The sequence below is a fragment of the Taeniopygia guttata genome, chromosome 1, assembly GCF_048771995.1.
Source record: "Taeniopygia guttata chromosome 1, bTaeGut7.mat, whole genome shotgun sequence".
Classification (NCBI taxonomy): Eukaryota; Metazoa; Chordata; class Aves; order Passeriformes; family Estrildidae; genus Taeniopygia; species Taeniopygia guttata.
The window spans coordinates 58,809,157-58,826,191 of record NC_133024.1 but is presented as its reverse complement, the minus strand read 5'-3'; the positions used below and the strand labels follow the sequence as shown (position 1 = coordinate 58,826,191).

The following is a 17,035-nucleotide window of genomic DNA, read 5'->3' as shown; positions in this document are numbered from 1 at the left end:
TTTCCTTAGAGTCTCAAGGGAAATCATGAAATGTCAGAGAATAAAGGTACACAGAGATATAGATGAATTCCAGTGCTGAAAGCTGAAAGTTAAGATGTATCTAAACATTAGAACTTTAATAAGAATTCAATGATCAGTGCTTTGCCAGCAATGTGACAATGTGCTCTCTCCCACTTACCAGCTATTTGTACACACTGTACTTTGGTCACTGGGTGCAGTAACCAGGTAAGAACAAAATACTTGGCAAATTAAATCTAAAGATTTCCACTCCTGCTGTAGAACAGATAGATGTAATGTACCACTTCATCTTAAACCAAATTATGTACCAGGACATTTAGATACTTATTTCTGAAGACATCAGTGTATAATGTCTGATATCATAAGGACTGAAATGTTTAAATTCCAATTATGAAAAAATCTTTAAACGGAAAGCAGAGATACCTGAACTAAACGGCTCTGTGATATACCTAATCTTTTCCCTCCTGCTGCCTTTCTTACTGCTCATTCAAGTACACATGTAAAAGAAGGACTTGATCAAAAGTCTACCTTTGAAGTAGATGATAATCTGTCAGCTGGCTTGGCCACTGCTTGGACGTCACCTGTATGTTCTGTCTTTGTAACAAAAGCTTCAGAGATTTCTTGAGTGGTGATAGAGCATATGATATGCATGATGGAACTGAGACAACTGAGCCTGTTTGGTGTTGTTTGTTACCTTCAGCTGTTATCTTCTCCACATTCATGGAGCTGTGTCTTTTGCACATCATGCCTTTGCAATAGCTTTGCCACAAAAGGTTTGACAAAAAGAATTTTGAGGAAAGACATTCAGGATCTGAATGTTGTCTTCAGCTGTCTAATGGGGATATAAGGAAACCCCCTACCAGATGTTTCTTGTAAGGAGAGGAAATGGACACAGATTGCAATGTGGGAAATCCCACTTGGATATTAGTGGGGCAAAAACCCAACCAAAAAAACAAATCACATGAGTGTAATCAAGCATTAGAGCAGGTTGCACTTGGAGATGGTCAAACCTGACAGTCTTGAGCAACCAGATCTGACTTGGTCACACCTAGAGCAGGCAATTGTACCAAGTGACTGCCAAAGATGCCTCCCAGTTCTGTGCTTCTATGAATTCTGTTCTTTTTATGTAGTTTGCTGTTTTCATCTAACTCTTGAATAAAGGAGAAATGTTCTGTCTGTTTCAGAACCTACTGGGTTTGCTGTTATTTACTTACACAGATGAGAAATGGAAAGGTTGCTAAAGAAATGATTCAGTGAACTGCAAAACTATATACTTCTCTCTGGAACCATGCATTTTATACATTAGGTTTATAATACCCAGTAGAAAACATGTGCTGAGAGCTCACTGATTTTATGAGCTGAGATATCTGTATCCATGAATGAGATTTATTTGCAGTGTTTTCCTCTCTTTTCTTTTTAATGAACAAAACAAATGAAAGTATTCTGTGGTTGTTTGGAATATTAAAACATGCCTGCTTTCATACTGAAAATAAGATCAAGTCTAATAAATGTAATTATTACCACTGATAGGTCTGCTTTTCCATATAAATATAAGCATTTCTTCTTGCTCTTTCTAATAATCTACATCTTACAGGATGCATTTTTTTTGTACAGTGTGCTTTTGCAATACTTTTGCCCCAGAAGATTTTCCGTGTCAAGTTATTAAAGTCAAGACTTTTAAAAACTCTTGTCAAAAACTGAGAATTAAAACTGGTTTTCTTTGAAATACAATTACGTTTTAAGCAAGTTTTCAATTAAATAACCCAAGCGTGCCTTTGCAAATTAAGAAGTTACACATTTTTACTTGAAGTTTATTTTTTCCATTTTTAAGTAGAGAATTTATAAACTTTTTTAAATGCTGCAACATGAAATGTATTATGAGCTGAAACTCTGGTCAATACATTTGGCTTAATTTAGTATGGTTAAACAGATTTTGTATGCCAGAATTTCTTATAGCATGGAAGAATGATCTCTTATTTAGCACACAATATATTTTATATTATATTACAGCAAAGAATAGGATATATTTATGGAATATGTACATATAGAATATGAAAGCTAGGTCTTATATGGTTGCTGTGTTTTAATCTATGTGGCAGCTAAGCCCCACAAATCCCCTCACTCCCTCTCCCTGTGGGATGGGGGAGAGAGTTGGATTAAAGTGAGAAAATCCTGCACTGAGATAATGACAATTTAATAGGTAAAGCAAAAGCTGAGCACACAAGAAAACCTGAACAGGGAATCCATTCACCAATTCGGTGTTCAGCCATCCCCAAGCAGGGCTCCATCATATGTAATGGGGACTTGGGAAGACCAACGCCATCACTCCTAACATTCCCTGCTTCCTTCTCCTTCCCCCAGCTTTATATGCTGAGCATGACACTGTCTGTTATGGGATATCCCTTTGGTCAGTTGGGGTCAGCTGTCCCCACTGTGTCCCCTCCCAGCCCTTTCCACACTCCCAGCCACTCTCTGTTGGGGTGAGAAGCAGAAAAGGCCCTGACTCAGTGTCAGACTTGCTCAGCTGTAACAAACACATCCCTGTGTTATCAACACTGTTTTCTCAGCACAAATTCACAAGTCAGCCTCATACTTGCTACTGTGAAGAAAAATAAAAATTAACTCTATTCCAGCCATAGTCAGCTCAATGGACTTCAAGATCTCTGTTCTGTAATAAAAGTCTGGAAGCAGGACAAACCTGTCTCATGAAGAAAAATAAGAAAAAGATGAAATTTCCCTGATTCTTTAGATCCAACTGAGTTGCAATCATGACAGGCACTACAGTAGCCCTGCTTCCAGGTATGAAACATCCTGGGAAGTGAATGAGGGTGCAAAACTTTAAACTGCAAAGGAAGTTTACATTTGTTTCTAAAGCTAGCTATATCTCAGTGAATGTTTCTGTCCTCTGAAAAACAGAGTAGAAACTAGCACAGAACCAGGGTAGTTTAACACAAATACTGTATATGGGGTTCTTCTGCCTACCACATCATCTTATGGTTATTGTCAAAACATCTGGCTTAACAGCTAGTTTTTTCCTTTTAATTTGGGACAGGTTTTGCACAGTTCTGCCTTCTGGGGAAAAAGGAAAGAAATCCTGTGAAAACTAATGTTTCTTGTAAGAAATATGTACAGTAAAGACCAGATGGATTTCATCAGTATTATTTACTTAGCCAGCAAGGGCTGTTTATCCATACAATATACAGATCATTGAAAGCTTATAAAAGACAATGAAAGAGTTGTGACCAAATCAGTTAAGTTTCACTCTTACTTTCTGAACACTGGCTTTCTTGGCTACTGAATAAAGTTTTTGAGGAATAAAGCTTTGGCTTCACAAACCAATATGTGTTGTATAGTTTAATGGTAAGCAGCCAAGACTGTAATTTTTGAGAAACCAAAACAATTTGTCTTCTTCCATGAAAGTTTCCTGAAGCATTTTCATGACAAAAGCACTGATGTTTTACACACACAGGTTACTCTCGGGCAAAAACTCCTTTAAATTGTATTTCATTTTCAATAGTCTTTCCATTACCTACTTGTTGAGCAAAAAATAGGCACAATTAATTTTTTTGCTTAGAAATATCTAATACCCTAAGTATCTATATGCTTTAATCTCCAAGAAACCATTGCAGAGAATTACAATAGTCTCAAAATATTGCCATTAGGATAGGTGATGATTGACACTTATTCATTAAGACATAATTGATTTCCAAAAGCAGCGGATTTAGATTCCCTTTGAAAGGCTGTTTTTGCCCCATATTAATGAGCAGCAAACTTCAGAAGAGATGCACTTGTGCAAGCTTTTGGTTACACACAAGCGTATGTTCTGTGTGAGTTTAAATGATGCTTATATAGATGTGTATGCCTCCTGAAGAGGCAACTAGAGAGAATCTTTGCATGTGAAGTGCAGACATAAAACAATAGCTAGGAAAACACCATCTAATTTAATGCACAGTGAGGCTGGGAAATTACTGTCGAGTAAGTGTCATGTAAGCTTGCAATGCAGAGCTAAACCTTGCAGAAATGTGTGAATAGCACTCAGATACAAAATCAAGATAAATATCTCGCTTCTGTCCCTGGTTTGCCTGTCAGGCTGTCCTCCTTTTCCTTTTCTTGCTGCTATTTTACAAGAAGCATCTGCTTTCTAGAGGATGGGGGAAGTTCAGCTATAGTGAGTGTGAGGTTTCATCCACTTTTTTTAAATTTGCTAATTCTGTGGATTTGATAATCATCTCTCCATTATCTGGTCTTTGCTTTTCTATAGAGTTAAATTGGTTCTACTGCTGGTTCTTCAGCTGCAGTCCAGGCTGGCAGTCTGTCCTCAGCATACACCTCCTCAGCACCTCTGGTTCAGGAGTACCCTTCCGAAACTATATGCATATAGTATATTTATATGACTTCTGTCACATGCCATGGAATTCCTTCTGGGGTCCAACACTGCCTTTCAGGAGGAAGACAGCTACTAATTATTATTCTGGGGCTGCAGTTTCACCATGGTGAGTGGCTGCTGTGGTGTTAGGAGCACTCAGCACACCTTGACTTGTTAGAGATGAGAGCTTTGTAACAAGAAATTGCACTGCCGGAGAGCAAATTAGTGATTGATGTAAAATGGAGACTTCTCCATTGTAATTGTGCTAGCAAGATATGAGACAAAGCTTAAAGTATAATTTTAACAGTATTTAATTAAGTGGAACAGTAGATTAACCATCAGAATCCTAACTAAACACATATAGAAGAATTGTAAATTATAAAGGCTCATTTTTGCTAAGTTGCCTCTGCCATCAGTGACTGACTTAGAGAGGGTGTGATTGACTTGAAGCTGATTTAAAATGGCTCAATTTAAAAACTAAATTTTAAATCTTTTCCAATTGTTCTCCTTTGACGCAGGCAGGGAAAGGTGATTCATCTGTTCAGCACTGCATGGTTCACTGGGTGGGGGGAAAATGACATATTTTATCTGGTCACTGAGATCTTACTGTGTCATTTCACTTGTGTGTAGTAATTAAAGCAGAGCAAATCACTTACTTGACAAATTTATTCTGTTGTTCTTTCAATGGAAGTATTATTACCTCTAGTTTATATTTGTTTGAGTTGCCTGATGGCAGGTTTCTCTCATCACCTCAGTTGCTGACAAACTGTAATTAGATGTCCTCATGCACAGTGTTAGATAAAAAAGTTGCAGGGATCCAATGCAGTTCCTTTACAGTTTGTTTAATTAACTTTGTGTGCTGGATCCAAATGATTTGGGGAGCCTGGCCTCCCTTGCTTTGTCAAGCTGTGTAAATCCCATATCAATTATACACCCTATTCTGGAAACAAACAGTGGAGCATACAAGCTTTGAATTTGCATGACTCTTTGTAGGAAGCAAACATAAAAGGAGCTTGTATTCAGCCACAATACATCCATTGTTAATTTGAAGTGAATATTTATAACTTTCTTTTTACTATTTGCCTGACACTATGAGCAATTATAGCAGTGTTCAGCTAAATCTGCCCAGCCTTCGCCTGGTCAGAATTTTCTTTCCTCATGTTTCTAATACATTTCCTATGCACTATTTTGTCCTTAATGCCTTTATAGCTTGTTTATTGGAAACAGGTTTTTAATTATTTTTCAGCAGTACTGGAGACCTGATTTAATGAGCAATTGTTAGATATACTAGGGAGACACATTCACCTGATTAATGTGATAGTTAACTGAGCAACAAAATTGCCTCATGAAGAAGCAGCTGTACACAGAGTTGAAGCAGTAAAAAAGTTTGAGGGAATGTGAAGAAAATATTTGAGGATAAATAATTTGAAATAGGATACTGAGCAAGTTGGAAGCTAAGTATAAATACACAGTGTTGGCTTGCTGGTTGTTTGGTTGGTTGGTTGGTTGGTTGGTTAGTTGGTTGGTCTGTTAGTACATGCATGTGTGCACACACATGCCCATATTTGTTAGGAGGCAGTTTATATAGGTTTGACTGAAAGGTACTGCATTGGAATGCTGGGATATTCAAGGGCTGTAGAAAAAGGATGGGTCCTTCAGGTGCTGCAGCCAATGCTTGAATGGCATGCAGTGTTGTCCAGCTTCAGTGCTAATGTGTGCTTTTGGAAACAAGTCTCTCCTTTGAGAAACGGATTTTTCTCAGAGAGAGGAAGGTGAGAGAGAAAAAGTTTGACGTTCTTTGTTTGTCAGAGCTTACACTGGGGTATTTCCTCTGTCACTGACTTGCTCCTATCAGCAGCATTTGCACTCTCAGTTTGGAAGCTTGTGGTAAACTTAAAGGATCAGATTAACATGATTACCACAGAATTTTAGTACAAGATAGTTCCACTCATGCATTTCAATGTCATCTTTCTTCCTCTTTGCAAGCAGCATTTGCAAAGAACGATGGTACAGTGGTAGCTCAGTAGAATCGCATTACTAGATCATCAGGTTTCATTCCTGCAGAGGTCTGTGGCATCTGTAGAGAGAAGGGTCCACAAGGGTCCGCAGGGGTGACACAGCATGCACTAAGGCCAAAAAGTAGCAGACAGCTAGAAGAGGAAAATTAAATATGAATGCTAGAGGAAACACAGCCCAGCTAGTTTCTCTCGTGTAGTTTTCAACTTGGCTTGTATGATGGGTATCACTTTACAAGCCTGAAAATACAGAATGTTTCAAAGTCATGGTATATTATAAACCATCCCACTCACAAACCTACTGGACCCCTTATGGCCTAACATAACCCCTCTGGTTTCAAGTTAGTGCCGATGGCTTTGTGTTCCTGCTCGCTCATATACTAGTGAGGGCAGGAACATTTTTTTTTCCAAAAGGAAATGTGAGCTTTTTGTACGGGATGTTGTATTCTTGTTCACATGATCTAAACAGACGAGAGCTATAGCGATTATAAAGAACTCACTCTGGGAAAATGAACTCACATTCTGTGCAGTTGCTCTGGGAGCACATATTAGGGAGAAGACTGAAAAGCTCAAATCTAAGTGAAAGTGGGCTGGACACATTACTGGGATTATAAAAGATTAGAAGAAAATAAAGAATGAGAAGGCAATTAATATACACCTGTTTGGAAGAGAAAAATGCTCCTATGAGTGTCAGACTCTCTGCCCCACTTTAACTGGTTCAGCTTGTCTCTGTTGTGACAAGTAACTTGGACAATTCTTTGCAAAGCATTTTTACTTCCTTGCCTTGATAACATGATGGAAATATAAATGACTTTACTTATGATTTGAATGCTTCCTTCAAAGCCAGGAGAGTTGCTGATCTGCTGGTTGGAGAATCAGAGTAGACTTGAGCAGATCTAGATTAGTTTCAAATTCTTATCATAGTTTTGCCTTAGAAGATTTTTAGCTTCTGGGGTTTTTGTCTGCACCTCATTTTATTCATGTTGTCTGCAGAAAGGAGAGAATGATACTTATATTCCACCCATGCTATCATGCCTTACCAGTTTAGCTGGTGGGATTTCTGGGGCTCTGCATATCTGTGCCCTGGGTCAGCAGTCTTCCAGCCCTCTCAGACCACACCAGCCCTCTGCTTAAGAAGTTTTTGTCTTTCCTGGCTTGAAAGGAAAGTTCCCTGTGATCCTTTGATTTGGGCTGTACTTGCCTTTTGTTATTTTTATATGGTGTGTATATATTCAGACTTGTGTGGAGGACCCATGGTGGTGCTGGAGCCAGCGGGGTGGCTGTGCAGGGCAGCTCTGAGCATGGCAGAGCATCTTGTGGGAGCCTGAAAAAGTTCACAGCTCCATGGACTGACTGGGCACCTGCCTCATCTCTGCCTGTTCAGCAAATGCTTTAAACATAAACTTGTTCCAGAGTTTTTTGCTACAGATGGGTGATCTCCAAAATGTGCTGATGTGCTCTGCTAGATAAAGATCAGGATTTCTTTCTGGAATAACTCATTACAGACAGACACACTGGCATTGCCAGCATTTTTAGGTAAGAGGCTTGATACTTTGCCATTTATGTGGCAGCCAAAGTAGACAAAAGCAGAACATGCTTTTTAAACTGTTTCCCGGCATATAATATATGATGGCAACCACTCCTGCTAATCTTGCAGGATTATATTTTTCAAACCCAGCAAAAGTCATCTGTTGAACTCAACACTGAGTTGTTGAGTCCAATTTTTGGTTGTTTTATTGTGTTTTGTTTGGATGATTGATTTGGGTTTTGGGGTTTTTTTTTTTTTTTTTTAAATTTTCCTTATTTAAAAAGCAATCAAATTAAGATATTTGATTGTGTGTGATCATGTATTCCAACAGAACAGAGTTGTTCTCCTATTTTTTCTCAGAGTGTTCTCCTATTTTTTTTGAAGACCATCCTAAAAACCTGCTGATTAAAAAAAATAGCAAATAATATATTATACTATCACCTTTGAAATATTTGGGAGTTTAATTTAATTTAACAGCTGGCCATTTATATGTCTCTGAAACTTGTCATAAATCTAACACTGTGCAGCTAATAAACAGCAACAGGAAAAGCGGTCAATCTAAAGTAGATGCAGTCAGAGCACCCTGGCCTGCATGTATTAACTTCTGTATAACCACATATGGAAAACTGTCAAGCCTGGACTTCTAAAATGCCTGAGATAGAACAGTTTTTGAAGCAAAAGCAGCAGCTGAAGTTTGTAAAAGCAACAGTCTAATTCACACGTGTTTATACACACATGCATATATATATTTACAAACACATGTATGATATGTATTCACACCTGATACAGAAGAATGAATGGCAAAAGTGGTGTGCAGTTCCCTTCTGAAAAACTGTCTGCCTTAACTGTTCACCCCTCTTCCTTCACTCTTGTCCTCAGACTAAACAGGCACGTTCACAAAGCTCGACCCTTCAGTACCTCATGCTAAAAGGAAAACTTGGCATGATTTCCTTTTTTATAACCGCGGCCCTTTCACTAATTTGCCTGACACAGATATGATCCTGAGGAGTCCTTTAAAGGGATTAGATCCTTCTCTCCAACTGTCATCCCTTGTGTTTTATCCAGGTGCACACACTCTGCAACGGTCTCAACAAAGTGGGTTCTTTTGTTTGTTATTTTTTTTTTCTTTACAGGACCCAAATATTAACAGTTCTGGTAGGAGGCACGTAACAGAAATGTATTTGCCAAATGGCGCTGCCTCTTTCCTTGGATATGGGAAAGCATTTTGTGGAAATGGGAAAACCAAATGAATAGAACCCGCCAGTTCCACACGCCTCCCGTCTGCGAGCATCCCCACCCTGGGTACGTGGGCTGTGTTACTGACTCAGGGGAATGGGTTTAGAGGAGCCCTTTGTTGGAATATTGGCAACACATCACTGGACTTGCTGTTGGTGCAGATGGAGCAACTTGCTGAACAGATGGATTCTCAGTTTTCTCAAAGAAAGGGAAGGTACTTGATGTACCACGGTGGGAAAGAAGGGAGGATATTCCAGGCAGATGGAAAGGCAGGAAAGAAGGCACGTTCTGTGCTTTTTTGGGGCACTTGGAGCCTAGCAATCTCTTTCTGGCAAACTTGGGAAAGCATAAGCACAGCACTCTGTGAGAGGGCAAAGGGACTGTAACAGATGTGGAGGAAGTTATTTGCACAGAAGCAACGAAAATGAAGGCTGAGATTAGAAAAAGCCAGAGTGTATAACAGAGTATTATGTACTAGGCATGGAAAGGGCTCCTGCCCTGCACCATCAAAGGTGCACTCTATTAAGGCACAGGACTAGTGCCAGAAGAGCATAACTGGAAGAGAGGAATGATTAATATTTTAAGGTCTATTGTGTTGTGAAAGAGGCTAGAGATAAATGTCATCTGCCACTGTGAAACCAGGGATCCCCGTGTTTCTGCAGTGTGTGCATTGGTTTTGTGATGGCACAGTTTGTTCAGTGGCACTGTTCGGATACCGTGTGGCCTCTTTGCTTCTGCTGTTCTTTCTCCCCTCCCCATCTTGCCCCACTTCCATCTTAATTGTTAGGGCAAGATCAGAACTGTACAGCACCCAAGAGCTTGTAAATCTAACTTGAAATCATGTTACCTCATCCAATATTTACTGCTAAAATCTTCATGCAATTTCCAAATGCAGCAGGCATAAACAGAAATTGATCATATTTTGGTGTTTTGTGTTAACTCCCTGCAACTTTTCAGTCACTTCATACACCAACACCAGACTTTGCAGAAATATACTTTATCATAGTATCATTTATAATTTAATAACAATGGACTTTTATCTTTATTTTTAACTCTTAGCTTAATTAGACATTTTAAAGCTCTTAGAATGCAGACATTAAAACTGTTTAGCTATAGTAAGGATGCCAAAGACCTTGGAAATCCAGATTTTCTGGGAAATGAATGTGATAAAGGGCAAAAACGTTATTTCCAAGTGTGATTCACTGCTGAAAGCAGCTATGCAGAATTATCACTTTCTTAAATAATGGCTTTGGCTTTTGTTCATAGTCAGGGTTGTGTCTACAGCAAAAGAAATGTCTGAAGTATTTTTCTGAAAAATAAAATTGCCTGGATTACATACCCACTTTTGCATCAATTGTGCTCGATTTTGCAGGACTGAATTATCAGGGAGGCTCTGAGATAAAATGAACAAGGAATCCTATCACTGAATTTTAGTATGAGCATTTTTCAGATTGTTGTGTCTGGATCTGTGCCAAGTTTCAGCTCTATAATAAATTAAGTCCAACCCACACAAAGTAAGGAAATAAAAAAGAGGACAAAAAAAAGAAAACAAAAACTTCTACACACCCTAGGCATTTTTATGGGGAAACAAGTGGCCAAGAATAATTTATTGGAAAAGTAATTATCTAAAGAGAAGAGTGGGCTCTTCTCTCTAGTTGGAAATGATAACATTTTCCAGCCTTACCAAGACCAGCAGAGGATCATCATTTTGCTTCACCAGTCTGGTTAAATTAAAGTTGAGAGGTTGCTTTTCTCTAGTTTTATTTCTCCTGACACCCAATACTCAAGTCGAGCCCACTTCCTTTGTAGAAAAATCTAATCTGGCTGCCACAGGACCTGTGAAAGTCATGGAGGTGATGAGCCAGGGTCTGCTTTCTGCATTGTATGTCTGGCTTATTTAATCTCTAGTCACCCTCAGATAATAAATATTTCATATGTTGGACAGGTGAAAGATTTCATTCAGCTGCAGATCTGCTTCCACGGCAACTGATTCTTCTCATTTGAACAGTTTAAATGTGTTGAAAACAGAGCTTGCTTTCTGTTTTTCTCCACTGTGTTTTTATGTGCAGTGTATTATTTGTTTTCTCCCTCCTGTCCCTCCTACAAGCAGATACAGAAAAGCCAACAGCATTAGCAAGTAATTCTAAACAATTTATAATCCAAACAAATTCTCTCTTCCAGTCAAAATGGGATGAAAAATGCCATTTCATTTGACAAGCATAGAGTAAATATCTAGAGTTATGAAATTTCCCAGGTTAGCATTTATAAATACTCTGTATGCAAAAAATGTATGCAAGCACAGTACTACTTTATGCTTTACAGTATGTTTCTCCATTGCTACTGGGTGTTTCCTCAATACCATTGTCCACCAATACAGGGTTGGGTTTGATTTTGATTTTTGGGGGGAGGGGGAGGCAGTATCCCAGGTCTTTCTCTAAGAAAGGTTTCCTTCTCTAAGAAAAGCTGCTAGCAAAAAGCTGAAGAGAAATGTCTGCAACCATCTGATTTCTGCCAATGTTGGTGCTTGTGACGGATCTTCTGGAACACTTCTGCTGCATCCTTTGCATCTTGCAGCAGAAGGAGCTCTTTGGAAACATAGCTTAGCTCATTCTTCCTCTGCACATTTCACACATAGTGGGCAGCTGCTGTCCCTCTTCCTCTCGAGCCATCCCAACATCTGGACTCTCTGACACATGTTGTGTTCCGTGCCCACCTCCATACCTCTGCATACATGGCTGGTGGCTTCACAAAGCACTTCCCTTGCCTGCCTGCTGAGTCAATTGTGACTTGGTGCAGTGGTGAAATTTTGGTAGATAGGGTCCAAGTAAAGGGATTTTCCCTCTGACATCTCCTATCAAGCTCAGAGACATTTTTACTTGCATCTGACCATCTGTATGGATGTTCCCTTGATGCAGTTATGGCAGAATGAGGACATTATTTCATAAGGCATACAACTGCCTTAGGAAATAAGTTAGAGAGCACATCTCAGGGTGTGATTTAGGAGTTTTAGATGTGATGGATAACCATGCATAGGTGGCTTATTTCATCTCTTTGTCCTCCCCTTCTATTTACTGTATAGCCTTCTAGAGATGCTATATTTGGGGATTAGGATGTTCTAGATCAGTTTGGAAAAACTGGCAAGATGTGATGCACACCTTCTATTTTGGGTTTTGGGGGAGATGGAAAATGGGTACAGCCTTTGCTAGGTGTCTGTGTCTGTGCCTGGTAGCTCTGTGGCAGATCCCCCTATTTGAAACAATTGAACTATATCTGACCTTGCAGCCCTCTGCCTTCTATTTCCAGGCATATAGATTTTAGCCAGCAGGTCTCTGGTTAACCCCTCCTCACTGTTGTTTATTTCCTGCCACTCTGCAGACACACCACTGAGCATTAAGTATGTGAACTCAAAGACGCTCCCTCTCTCTTGTACAGTTTTGATAGCAAACAGTCACGAGCTGAGCTTCTCCAGGCAGAATTTCTACCTAAGAGACATAGGTTTCAGGAGTATATGCCCTTTCTCTCACCCTTTTCAGACTTCATTAAAAGCATCCACTTCAATAAACTACAACTGTGTTTATTCAAGCTTTGAATTTGGAAGTCGTGCCGGGATCCCTGCCACGGCACGCTTGAACCGTGAAACCCAGGTCAGTTCCATTTTTTGGTTTTCATGTACTGGCACTGCGCTGCAGCTGTTTGAGCTACCAGGTCTCTGTGGAAGCAATACGTCTTTTAACATGCAGAAAACATCATATTTGATTTCATAACCTTACCTCTTGTTGTAGGTTTCGGTTTTTTTTGTACTACTAAACAAAATGTCAGGGTGGCACGTCAGTGAACATAATACATTCAAAAAGAAACATGCTGACAGGCTCAAAAACAAAATGCTCTCTTTTAAACAGTCAGGAACTGCTCTGATTTTCCTTCCTGCGCACCAGGCTATACTTGGACTTGAGAAGACAGCTGTCCTTCATCTCCCTGTTGCTCTGTCACTGTGACTGCTGGCTATTGCACTATATAATGTGATCTTGGGCTGTGAGATATGACCAGTTTCAATCAATGTTTACTGAGGTTGACTTTGTGACTCAAAGGCTACTGACTCAATAGCCCATTAGTTTTGTCAGTGAATCAACCCTCTCTCTCTTCAAACCTTCTGTGGTGTTGAGGAGTTTTTCGTATTGCTAGAGAGAAAGATACTGGGTCGGCTGTTGCACTGAATGCAGCTGGAGGGGTGTTGCTAGGTTTGCATGAGGCACTTTCTGAAAAGTGCCTTATTTTTGTTAATAATTCTGCTCTAGATCTCAAATTCCAACTTCACACAGAGTTTGCATTTCTGAAACATCATGTGAGTAGTCTTTTACTGCAAGGTGGATTTGCAGGGGGAAGTTAACAAAATTTGGTACCTGCAATGTTTGTTCCCCCTAAATGTGCATTGGAAAACTCTGTTTGAAGGCACAGTACTGTTTATCTGCTTATTGGGAAAAGATCTGGAGGCAGCAGTGCTTTATGCAAGGAAATTAGTTGGTGTTTGACTTGCAGTTCTGCCTTCCCTTTAATTCCTGTTCCCTGATCCATAATGATTGTATGCTTTGATGTTGCTAGAGTGCTCTTGGAGTAAGTGCTCCTCTCAGTGAAAATTATGCTGCTGTCAATTTTTTAATGTTTCATACAATGGGTGAAGAATAATATGGAATACACCCAAACATGGGCATTTCATCAACATGAAGCCTGCAGTTAGGGCCATTGTTCCAATCAGTCACCAAATAAGAGTCTGGAGAGCAAATACCATGTCCAGCTCCACATCTTCTCTGGCTCTTCCATGGTATGTTCAGTTCCTCTCTTCTAAGCATGTTTTCCTTCTTTCCAACTTTTTTCCTTTGTGCTTTTGTTCCTTGTTTAATTATTTTAGGTCAAGTCTGCAACAGCTGAACAGAATGCATTAAGGGTAAAGGTCTGCGATTTTCCTGTGGCACAAAAAATTATATGAAAAGATAAATATATTTTTGGGTATTATATTTGGTCTAGGACAAAGGGAAAATAGGTTCTGAGTGGCTGGAAATATTGTAACTGCACCATGAATGTTTAATTACTATTGGCAGCCAAGAAGTGCCTTTCTGGATTAACCAGACACTCAGCTCCTGAGATGTGCATAGGTGCAAGAAAGTGATAAAGTTCGTGAAACCACACCTCTGGGAACATGTAATGAGATCTTTCCTGTGATATGCAAATTATGCTGCCAAGTTGCTGTGTAAACAATTCATGGGAGATGTAGTGAGAGGTAGTTAAATAACTGGATCACATATCAAAGATAAAATCCATCACCGGGAATGGAAAAAGTATTAAAATAGTGGTTTTGCTATTAGAAATAAATAAATAATGAACAGAAAAAATCTTTGCCCAAAGCATATAGTAGCACTGAAGAGTAAATAGCAAATGATTTATCACAATTGTTGCAGTTCAGAGTAAACAAGCATTTAGGAAACAGAGTTTGTGAAAACCAAGGCCTAGTACAAGTAGTTTAGCCAATTATGGTGGTGTTTTCTTTTTTATCTTTTTTTTTTTTTTTTCTTTTTTTGGTAACTGAGAAAAAAGATTACTTTTCAAATGTTAATTTGGTTACTTTTCAGGCAGAAGATATACACTGCTTACTTTTCTGTGATAAAACCAGTCCCATCATTTCTATTCTAAGCATGAGCAAATATCTCAGGCAGCTGAGCAAAACATATTTCAGGGTCATATATAGCCATAGATCAATGAGTGTGAGCAAACTGTATTGACACCAGCAGAAGCTGAGCTCATGCCTTCAGCCTGAGTTTCTAATTTTTGTAAATTTTTGTATTTTATACTCTATGAGGAAAGGTTTCCAGATAATAGCACTCTTCCAATAAATCAAAGATTACTTTTTCAGAAATGGTACTGAAGCCTTCATTGATTATCTGTCCGACTTCACTGTTCTTCTACAGAGGTCAATTCCTGTAGCACTTGTCTTCCCTCAGCCTTTTCCTTTATCTGCTGTTCATTTAGACTCTGATGTAGCTCTGTTGAAGCCCAGTGAGAAGCCTTGTATCCCTCCTTAGTGGGAGCTGCAACGTGTGCTAGAGTCCTAAGGGGCCAGCAGCAGAAAATTTAAGAAGGCAGCAGGGAATATTGAAACATCATGAGTCAAAGGAAATATTTTTGACCTGTGACTATTTTTTGTTTTGCTGTGTAGCAGGACTGATACTCTAGATAGAATTGTACAGTCACAATAAACAGATCCCACATTCAACAAATATATTGAATTCTGTTCTATGTTAATCACCAACAGAAACTATGTCAGATGATCTTCCACCAGGAACAATATCTCCTAATTAACAGTAATTAAGGTATATTATAACTACAGGAAATGAAACTAGATGGATCTCTCTCCTGACATTTCATATTTGGATTTTTTTTTTTCTGCTAAGTCTCTTAATATGCTTCAATTAATGATAACAGAGGCCAGGACATTCTCAGTGATGGATCTGCATACGTGAATCTTAGTACCAATGAGATGAGATGAAGCATGAATCTTTCCATCATTAAACTCCCCTTAGAAACATGAATGAATTCCAATTAAACTGAATTTACTAGCACAAATGTTGATTATGAGGAAGCTAAGGGTCAAGGCTTGATTGCCTTATCCTGTAAAGTGAAAAAACCTGTGCCAGACATGACAGGAAAGTCAGATGGCCTGTCTGCAGAGTCTTCAGAAGTACTGTAGCCATTCGTAACAGGTATGGCATTTCTTTTCATTCACTGAGAAGTCATACAAAATTGTTTTGTTCAGGCCCTATTTGAACAAGCAGATTTTTAATTTTAGTGCCCCAAAAAGGTTTCGTCATCCAGAACACTATTGCTTCTCTTTCTGCGCTGTGGCAGATACCCAGTCTTCACCAATTGATAAGCATTTGGAGACCTAATCAGTAGTAAACCTGAGGTATAGTCTTTGTATAGATAGCTTAACAATTAAGACATTTAAACTATTCCTGAATGAAAGGAAATTGCCAACTTTAAAGAGGGAATTGTCTAGCTCAGGCATTTCTGGCCGTGTAATTAAACTAAATACGCCGCTTCCTTGCCCCTAGCCACAGTTGTCCTAAAGAAGATTAACAACGTTGAATTTCTACCCAGGCTGAAGTCTTGTTTATACCTTGAAATATGGACCCTGAAATAACATGACAGTGCACTCCAACTCCATCTAGTGACTCCTCCCAAACTCAATGATGCTTCATGGTGTGCCAGGGATGCACTTTGCAGTATCTCCAACCCACAGGACTCAGGGAGGAGTTCACTATTTTGAAGATGAGTATAGATGAAACCAGGTTTCTGCAGAGTTTACAGATATTTGTCTGAAGTAATCTATTAGATGTCATAGAGCATATGCAATCAGAAGGTCTTGCATAAAACACTGAGGAGAAAAAAAGATGAAAAGCCTGTTTCCCACGCTATTCCACTGAGTAACTCTATTATGATCTGGCCTTAATTTAAGCGATCTACTATATTTGTAATTGCACAACATAATCATGTTCCTGGGATTGTTCTTTCTGTCATTTGTTTTTAGCTACTTCCGTTCTCTGCAACTTCTTAAACAAAATATTTCTTAGATTTATTTAAATTGTGTTCTCAAGGACAATTGTAATTCACCTTATCTAACTGAGAAACGGCATGATTACAAACTTTTAGTTTTCTTTTAAGATACCAGTAAACATTTTCTTTTTGTGTCTCATATTTTGCCTGCATCTTATGTGCCCACACTTGCTTGATCACATGCAGGAAATATTTTTATACGCTGGTGCTATGCATGACTATGAAAGGAGCTGTAGATAGAACAAGATGAGATACAGGCTGTAATTT

General features: G+C 39.0%; 1 protein-coding gene across 18 annotated transcripts in view; it reads left to right on the top strand.

Moving 5' to 3' along the window:
* ENOX1 (ecto-NOX disulfide-thiol exchanger 1) overlaps nucleotides 1-17,035 on the top strand; it is a 358,280-nt gene that overhangs the window by 195,111 nt on the left and 146,134 nt on the right. For 3 of the 18 annotated variants that reach the window (XM_072928807.1, XM_072928803.1, XM_041716000.2), the window contains one exon: nucleotides 9,061-9,229. The exons of the other annotated variants lie outside the window; for them this stretch is intronic. The gene's annotated coding sequence lies outside the window, so the exon portion shown is untranslated. The remainder of the gene's footprint in view (nucleotides 1-9,060; nucleotides 9,230-17,035) is intronic. 18 annotated transcript variants of the gene reach the window in all.